Source organism: Azolla caroliniana, unplaced genomic scaffold, assembly GCF_043228905.1.
Source record: "Azolla caroliniana isolate FFs.n. ecotype wild unplaced genomic scaffold, voAzoCaro1.0.p SCAF_6, whole genome shotgun sequence".
NCBI classification, from domain to species: Eukaryota; Viridiplantae; Streptophyta; class Polypodiopsida; order Salviniales; family Salviniaceae; genus Azolla; species Azolla caroliniana.
Genome location: NW_028230441.1, coordinates 16875182 through 16885048, shown reverse-complemented (window position 1 = coordinate 16885048; position 9867 = coordinate 16875182). Strand labels below are relative to the sequence as shown.

The window sequence follows — 9867 nt, the reverse complement described above, 5'->3', positions numbered from 1 at the left end:
CTTTGTTAGAGAAAAAGCGATTGATGGAGAAGTGGATCTGCTGTATGTAAGTACAAATCAACAAGTGGTTGATATTCTTACGAAGGGATTGAGCATGGAAAAACATACACAGTTTAGAGACATGATGGGAGTTATAACCATTGGCATGGTAGTTGAAAAGCATGAAGAAAAGAAGATTGAAGATGGCCTCAAGAAAGGATAAGTTCAGCTTGAGGGGGAATGTTGAGAAGCAAGCTCAACAAACGTATATGATGCTTATTGAGAAATAAGCTATAGTAGCTATTAGCTAATTAGCTACTAGTGGACATAAAGGTGAAACAACTAATTAGCTACTGACAACTAATTAGCTACTGGTATCTAATTAGCTGCATATATAAGTCACTTATAACTTAGGTAAAAAGTAAGTGTAGTAAAGTAGTAAGAAGTAAGAGTAAGAGTGAGTGTAGTGCAAGGAGAGAGTAAGAACAGAAAAATAGAAAACTAACGAGAGCGAGTTGAGCTCTACGTGTAATGAAGTAGAAGCTTTTTGGATTGTGCAGAGGTAAGCCTCCTTCCCCTTCCCCTTTTTGTCTTGAGCACTAAACGATCTAGCACATCACGATCCGTTGTGCACACAGAAGAGCCGTAGTGCCTTCGTAACACTCAGCAGCGTAAGTCTATCCACATTCATCGTTTCCCCTTGTTCTTGAAAAATTACACTAGTTACATGTTGATGAATAGTAAAAGGGTTATGATTAACACTTTGTAATTTATTCTCCCTATGTTGGTTTAGCTCTAAGATATACCTACCTAGTCTTTTTACACTCGGGGTATCTAATAGTTTGGAGAGGGTGGGAGAGGGTCCTAATATGTCTTGGTATTCCGCCCGTATCTCGACATAAGTTGGGCACTTGCATGTGAAGTGATACTCATCCTCTATCTCTATGTAGCATAACCTACATAGCCTTTCCTCTCTAGAGACTCTATTAGCTCGACCATTCTCAATCTCAAGTTGGTGAGATGATATCCTAAGTTGTCCAATGGCCACCCTTAGTGCATTTGATAATAATGTATCAAGATATGTTGGTCGTGTAATAAAACCTAACTTAGAGAAGTGCAAGAAGTGTTCCTTATAGTACAACATTTTAGATGGGAGTGGCTCTCGTGGGGTGATCCATTTATATTGATTGTAAATTTGCCATATTTCTTGGCGTATCATTTTATTACGGTTTTATGAGAGATTAGAGTTTGATAAGTCCAATGGTTGTACTTAAGGGGAGTAGGTTATTAATGTCTATGCCGTTTGCAAGTAACCAACTCACCACAATGCTATACCAAGAGCTAGTGTCTCCAGATGCATGTAGGGATTGGGATGCCTCAAAGGCTCGACGAGATATCCTATCTTGTGGTTGGCTATGTATCCGATGAATAAAACCTACCATTTGAAAGAGTGCTTCTACTAACATCGGGGGTAGAGTAAACTTTGCTCTAATAATGTCGTGCGGTATTGTCAATTTGCTTCGGAGTTGACGTGATAACATCGTCACCAAAGGTCTCTCTAATTGCGTCCACATGAAGGATGGTAGACGTAGAGTCCATACTACTGATGCATACATGAGGGAAGGGGTCACTAATGAGTCGAAGAGCCATCCCTTAGTCTGTGGCTCTTGAAAGTATGTCTAGTGGCATTGTCTCTCTAAGAGTGAGAGGGATGCATACCCTCTCGTTAGCCTATCTTTGGCTGCTTGGGTCATCGAGAATTTACCTGAGTGAGCACTAAAAGTGACTCCCAAGTATACATATGATCCCACTACCTCAACTAGTTTATGAGAGAGGGTTAGGTGACATTTACTCCTAACTCGGGACAATGTATGAAAGATAAGGACTTTAGTTTTCGTTAGATTCACTACCAATCCTCGTTGTGTACAAAAGTCATCTAGGGCATTAAGATGCTTTTATAGGTCGTGTTTTGACTCCGAGAGCAAGACAATGTCGTCTACGTAGAGTAAGAGACTAACTTGCGTATTCCCAATAGCTACTCCCTTGCCTCCCTTTCGAGCAATAAAATCAGTGATCTCATCAATGTAGATCCCAAAAAGAGTTGTGATTGCCAAAAAGGACTTGTATGGAGGGAGCGGTGGATGTCGGGAGGCCCAACTGGTGAACTAAGGCAGTGTTAATGGAAGAGATACAACTACCAGAGTCTAACAAGATGGTGTGGGTGGAGTGATTGATGGTGGCGAGAGCGGTGCATGCCTGCGAAGCAAAAGAGGCGGATGCTTGTACGTGGGGGTTGGCTCTTCCATAAGCACCATAAAGGTAAGTTTCAAGAGCTGATTTGAAATATAGCGTTGGAGAGGACTTGCAAGAGTTGCTCCATTTGGAAGTGGGGTGGCTGCTCATGAGGTTGCGACAACTCAAGCTAAATAGGGGTATCGGCTTCGGAGGCGATGGGAAGGAGTTGGGACGTCATGAACGAGGTGTTAGCCGCTAAAATTTTGCCCCACATCTCCACCAATATGCGAAATGCACATAAAGAAACTCCAAACCAACTTACTTAGCTTCTTACTTCTTGCTCCATTTATAGTCAATACAAAGGTACCAATTTGGGTTGGCTTAGCTATATGCATGCTAAAAAGGGTGTGCTAAAAGGGGGGGTTAACTTAGCTACATGCATGCTAAAAAGGGTGTGCTAAAATGGTGGCACAAAGGAACACATGCACACTACAATATCTGCAAAAAAACTCGCAAAAGAAAGATGTCATGAAACTGCCAAAAATGTGTCTCCCAAAAAACATGGGCTAAATGCTCAAATAGTGAAGTCAAATGTCGACTCTTAAACATGATTGCCCCACTAAAATATGGGCGACTGTGAAGACTCGGTCTATGTAATGTTCCTCTGTTCATGATAGAAATACAAGCTAATCATCTTTCTAGTGCACAATTACAAGGCAAGTCAAAGATAATGGGCGTCTTCCTAGGAAATGGCATAATTAATATAGACCAAGTTTTCTCGTTATACAACAGCATACAAGTGTACACAACTGATGTTACAAGAAATTATTATAATGATACAAAGTTACAAGAATTACTCCTCCCGGTTATGATTGTTGCCAATCACTTCAAATCTGCTTCTGAGCTTTGACTACCCAATGCCACAGAAGCTGATTCAACATGTTGGAGGAGGTAAGTATATATTTTTCTCCTCAATCGAGTTACAGTGTCAACCAGTTCAAGATTACAGGCCCCATATTTTCCACAACCTACTTGATCTAGCCAGTCATTCACCCTTTTCAGCTGTGATAACATAGATGCGATCTGACTTTTATCTTGAGGTGAAGGTTTCAGAGCCGAAGCATCAGCCACACTTTCAAATCCATTTGAAATATGAAAGCCATTATCCAATGCTCCCTCTAAAAACTTCAAAAACCAGGTTTGAGATTCGTTTTGTATCTTCTTCGCAAGCTGTGCATTTTCTTGCAAACCATCACCCTTCATCCAACTGAATTTAGGTGAACTGTCAACTGTAGAAGTAAGTTTTGTGCTTTGTACCTTACTTGAAGCCATCCCATTAGAGAGACGTTTTGAAATTGGCCGCGTTGCGTTGTCTTTGAAGAAACACTACTTTGTTTCATCTCTCCTCCTTCGCTCACATGCAGGGTTTTCTTTTCATTTGCACTGAGTAAGCATGCTGATTCTACTCCTTTTCTACTTGAAATTCCACTAGTTATTTGATTTATAAATGTTCTTTCAAGCACCAATGCTGCCTTATTTTTGACAGAATCTTTCTTGACAGCCATGTCGGTCACTCTGGTCATCAATGAAAATGAAGCCATATCTATTGACAAAGCTGCACTGACCCATAAGTCTGCCATTCTTCCTTTTTCTACAGATATGTTTCTATAGTATTCATGTTCTGTATGATTGAGTTCAGAACTATCTTCTTCTTTATGGAGATTTTCTGGGCCAGCAAAAGCAATTGGAATGGATGTTGCCTGCAGCAATGTATCTTGAAGCTCAAGAAACTGTTCTATTGAAGGCTGCGGATTCTCTATTTTTGCACCAGAACAAAGTTCAGAGAAGATACTGCAAAATCAAGCAGAAAAAAGGAAATAAAACCAAGGAAAAAGACCAAGCTAAACTTTATCGGTTGTCAATGTTACTATGTAGAAAACTTAGTACCAATAAGAGCATCCAACTATCTTAAATAATTTGAGGATTATTGCCTTATAATTTATGAACCGTCTTCATAATGTAAGAAAAACCTCACGTAGTAAACCAAAGAATGCTTCACATATTTGCAAGAGTCTGTATGGGACATATAACACACAAAAAATTTGGTTTCTAAAATAGTTCACCAACTAAGATCCAGATAAGTTACTATCAATTGAATTTGCTAGAATCGGAATTCCCAGTTAGGCCGTCCCAGTTAGAAAAGGTATAGCTTAAGTAATGTTCTCAATGTTGTCCATTTTTTATGATCAAAACTATCATTCAGTTTTGGTTTTATTGTGACAATAGGATATTCATCTATTATTTTTATGTCCCTTATAACTTTCAAGCACCAGGGGCCATCATCTCAGTCTCAAATAAGATCCCAATAATGCTAAAGGGAGCTTCAGAGAAATGCAACGAGTAGGATTATCAAAAACTACTATCTTCAGTTGCTACCTGCCATTTTTAAAATTGGTAAATCTTGGAGTGCCACAACTTTGTAAATAGATCATGCAATACCAGAGCCTAATTTTTGAACCCTCAGCACATCAGTTGTAATACTTCGATTACTTATTAGAATTCAGCACAAAAAATATGCATACCTCAAACTTCTTATAACACTTTCAGCAGCAGAAGCCTCCTTCAAGGCTTCCACAGCAGCTGAAGAAGCAGTCTCTCCAGTGTATTGCACCCTAGAAAATAAATATAGATAAGATATTCAAATTCACAAATCCAAGCCCATTTGGTGCATTTAATAATAGCAACATGCATACCTTTCCCAATGTTGAGAGAGCCGGTGAAAGGCAATCCCAAGTGGCATCCCCCTGCATTATTCTTTTCAGATCCTCAGAAGCCCTCAATGACCTCTTACTTTTATAACTTTGTCTCAGGGACATGTCTTTCCCTTTTGGTGGTGTCAGAGTCACAGGTTTGGTGTTCGTTTTGACATCAAGAACTTCTACCCTTTGAATATTTTTGGAATTCACATCACTCAATCTTCTCACCATTGATGACTGCAAAAAAATTTAGATAAAAAAATTATTTCAGTAGAATCCTTTGATGTAAAATACAAACGGAAATACATCCTGAATTGTTCATGCAAGTCCCAAAATGTAAAATTCCTCCTTTTTCAAAAACCTCAAAAATACTCTCTACATTTTATGCTTTCTTGGACATCTACACTTTCTACATTCTACATTCTTCCCTAAATCTACTTGGAAAGAGTATAAAAATGTCCCAAAAGAATTCTTATGAAGTTTCTACAAGTTACGAAACAAACGCCATACACCCTCCTCCTTGAGACGGGATCACTTCCCATTGAGATAATGGCCATGGAAAGGGTTGTTGAATACATGCTTAAGGTTCAAAAAAGTTCCTCAAATTGACTTTCTAGTATCGCATGGGAAGCAAGCAAAAAGATCCAAAAGACGCATAAAAACGAAATTTTGTGTTCCGATTGGATACAAGATATGGAAAAATGACTTGGTAGATGGGATCCAGCACACTTGCTTCATGATGCATCACTAGATTCCTCTGTAAATGAGGCATTTTTGCAACACCAATGTATCATGACATGGGACAAATGTGGAAGCTCACGCTTCACACATTATATTACACATGTTGCAACTAACTACAAAACCATATTTTTCGCGGGATACAGAAACCATACACATCAATACATGTTAGAACCCATCATTTTGTCTGTCATTTGAACCATTGTTTCCATGCGACTTAGCTCACATGCATTGCCATGTGAGACAGGGCATTGGGGCACAAGTGATGAGAGCGGCCGACTATTCACACTTTGCCATAAACAAGTTCCAGAGTTTGAGTATCACACTTTGATACAATGCTTTGCCTTTGATCATATTCGACCATGATTTCCACACATCTTCGATCAAGCCCAATCCTTGCATGAAATTCTCTCACAACCAAAATGTGCACTCCCGATTGCAACATTCATTGGTAAAGTTCTTGAACATCGAGAGCCACTACTCACTTTCACATGTTACATGAAATGTAATATTTTTGGTCTCATAGGTCATATTTGACCTTCGAAGACAATAATAGAATCTCTACATTGGAACCCACATCAAGACCCTTTGATCCCCCACTTCTTTTCAAGAGGCTTGGGTGGAAATAAAATTAGGCTTAGTGTATAGTCACTTTCGAGTATACTACATATTGTACACTACTAGAACTCTTTTAGTTTAAGTTCTATTTTTACTTAATTTTATTTTAGTTATGATGACTGGATAAATACTCTTTTGTTGTAAACCAATTGTCTCATGGGCCAAATTTGGCCTTAGAAGACGTTAATATATCTTTCTTTCTTTCTTTCTCTCTCTCTCTTGGTTACAACATTCATTAGTAAAGTTTTGGAACATCGAGAATGGACTTATTGTTACATGTATTACATGAAGATTTTATATTTTTGGTCTCACCAATTATATTTGACCTTGGTGACCTTCGAAGACAATAATAGAATCTATCTATCTATCTATCTATCTATCTCTCTCTCTCTTGGTTACAACATTCATTAGTAAAGTTCTGGAACTTCGAGAATGGACTTATTGTCACATGTATTACATGAAGATTTTATATTTTTGGTCTCACCAATTATATTTGACCTTGGAGAGGAAATGTCATCCAAGTGAGTTTCTCTATGGAGAGGAAATGTGTTGTGAAATTATCTCACTTGGTGCATAGAATGAAATAGAGAAAATTCAAAATTTGTTTTTACACAAACATTTGGGAGTTAAATCCTCAATACCCTATCCTTACATGCTATGAGAAATAGGTGTACAATCTATAGAGGTATTTGAGGTGCAGAGAGTAAGTATACAAGTACATCACGAAAAGTCAAGAATATACCGGTTCCCAGATTGCCAACACATGATTGGAACGTAAGATTGAATGTACAAAAAACTAATAAGGAGTAAAATCCTCTCGTCCGATTTGGTGCTTGACATCATGAATGATTTAAATGATGGGGATAGAAGATCAATTGGAGCTCTCAAGTAATGCTATGAAGAATATGATCATCAAGGATGGATTACCAGAAGCATTAAGAATGAAATGGAAAGATGCTAAAATGTCCAATTTGTAATATTACATTGCAAATGTTAACCCTCAATGTTGGCCTAATACTGTAGAAAATAAGCATGGTAAAACATATCCAAAAGTATCTTACTACCTCCATGAGCCTTGGCTATCGAGGAGCCCTTACACTTATTTGAACTCACTCATACAAGTTACATGTTTAGGCAATATCACAACTCATCACTCGAGTATAACGATATGCAATGAAAACCTAGGGGAGGATGAATATCACTAATTTCTAGCATGCTTGAGATATAATTAATTAGCAAGAAGTATGATGACTTGTTAGACAAGCATGATAATTTTAGCGTCATACACAGATCTCCACCAAGAAGGGTGAGAGCACATATGTACCTGCATTATTTTCACATAAAGAGTTCTTACTATAGAGTAGTAGCCCCCATTTGAATGAGTCATATACAATATATGTTTATACAGTTCCATAACTCAAAATTGGGCCACCTTGTGAACAATAAAAATTCAATCTAATCTAATCTAGTCTCTATGTGTGTACGTGGAAGAAAGAATCTATCAATAACATCATCAAGGAGTGGAATCTAAAGAACACTATGTTTCCCATTGTTTTATACAGTTTTTTATGAAATGGCAAGGAGATACCATTGCCTCTTTAACCAAGGTTTTGGCCCACTACACAAGGTTAAGGAATATGACCAACAATGCTAAAACTCAAGAGAAACGGGGAGAAGGTGTTGATGAACAACAATACAACCACAAGCTCATCAACAAAGAAGAGTCACAACTTTCTTTAGCCTGATTACTATTGGCTTGGTGGTTTACATTGTAGCGCCAAATTCATAAACTTGTGAGAGCCCACATTAGATCCTTGCCATGGGCTATACCCTATCTTGTAGATCGTGATCGGTCTCCCAAGGGCATCAAAAAGATCTCTCTCTCTCTCTCTCTCTCTCTCTCTCTCTCTTTCAAACCCTAGGAAGCACTTTAAGAATTTCACAAACAATTAGGGGTATTTCAATAAATTTCCCTAAAGCATATAAAAGCATAGCACAATTATAAAAGGAAACATACTGTTGGAGAACTGATCATGGCATCCATGTTTGCACCAAAGAAACTAAGTTTCTCTCTCGCTTCCTTAATTCCTGTCCCTTCCCAGCTTCTACGCAATGTCTTGGCACTAATTGCAAGAAGTCCAGCCATTTTTGAGGTACTTGAAGCCAAATTTATGTTATTTCGTGCACAAGCTCCTTTTCCTACTATACTTCCCTTCTCTATAGAACCCACTGAAAATTCAGAAGTTCTAACAACATCTTGCATGCTACACTTCTGTCTTGTAACTCCAGATTTAGAATTCAAGTCCCTCACATTATTCTTAGGCTTCATATTAGAGGACAGATTGGAAAGAAGATGATGTTCAAACTTTGAAGTAGATCTCTTCAACGGAGATTTAATCTCATCTGCTGATAGAGTAGCCCTATGTTGAATGCCAACTTTTCCTGAAGCTGATTGCCTCAATACTGCTGATTCTTTGTCAGTAGAACTTGATAGTATAATAGAACCCCCAGGAGAACTTGAGCACGAGTAAGAAGATAGAGTAGTACCAAGTCTAGACTCCTGTAACACCTTTTCTGGTGTAGGTTGAGATTTCCTTCTCCGAGGTGCATTTAGTTCAGGATTTTCTGAGGGGAAATTGTGTGATTTCTCAGTGATATTAGTGAGAGCTGCTGCTGATTTTTCATTTTCTATGTTGGAGATAACTCCATGAGCTACACTCAAATCTCTGACATAATGCATACTCTGTCCAGAAGTAGATGCATTCTGCAATAATCTAAGATCAGATTCAGTGACTGGTGATATTGGAGAATTTACATTCCCCGTCCTTTCTCCAACTTTTCCAATTCCATTAGAATTTCTGTCTTCACTTCCATTTCCATTTCCATTTCCATTTCCGTTCCCATCTCCATTCCCATTAAACTTTCCACTTTTAGTTCCACATCCACTTCCGTTCAAGTTTCCATATCCATTTCCACTATCTCCACTACGTTCATTGCCATTGGAGCTTAACATTCCACTTCCATTCAACTTTCCACCAATTTTTTCATTTCCATTTGCAGGAGAATCCATGAACACATCTTTTTCCTCATATCCATGTACATCCTGTGTAAAACTGATCTAAGGAGGAGATTTCCCCACAGTAGGTTCAACTTGCAAGGAAGGAATAGCAGAGGTAACAAGATCTTCCGGAGAACCAAAAAAAGGATGCCTACCTGGAAGAATAATCACTCCACGAAGAACAGGAAGAGGAGACCCCATTTCAAGACGTTCCACACAAATAAACTGTCCGAGCTGAAGCTTGTCATTGAGGATGAGGTATTGGTCTTGGTCTTCAGCAAGAGAGGCATAGATAGCGTGTGAAGAATCAGAAACGCGAAGGTAGAAGCCAAGGTTTGGCCAAAGGTCTGTTCCAGCGATGGCAGGGACGATACTGATAACTTGAAGGAGGGAAGGAGGGGCGTTCTGAGATGATAGAGAAGAATTCATAAGATGAAGGAGTTGCAGCAGGACGCCGGGAATCAAGGTCGCCATGGCAGCTCC

At 38.7% G+C, this 9867-nt stretch overlaps 1 pseudogene across 1 annotated transcript; it reads right to left on the bottom strand.

Moving 5' to 3' along the window:
• Positions 1-2885: 2885 nt before the first annotated feature.
• LOC147863202 (uncharacterized) lies at positions 2886-9396 on the bottom strand (annotated as a pseudogene). Its single transcript, XR_015529984.1, has 4 exons — positions 8344-9396; positions 4956-5207; positions 4797-4876; positions 2886-4065 (listed from the first exon to the last, which is right to left on the bottom strand). The product of XR_015529984.1 is annotated as an uncharacterized LOC147863202 (transcript).
• Positions 9397-9867: the final 471 nt, after the last annotated feature.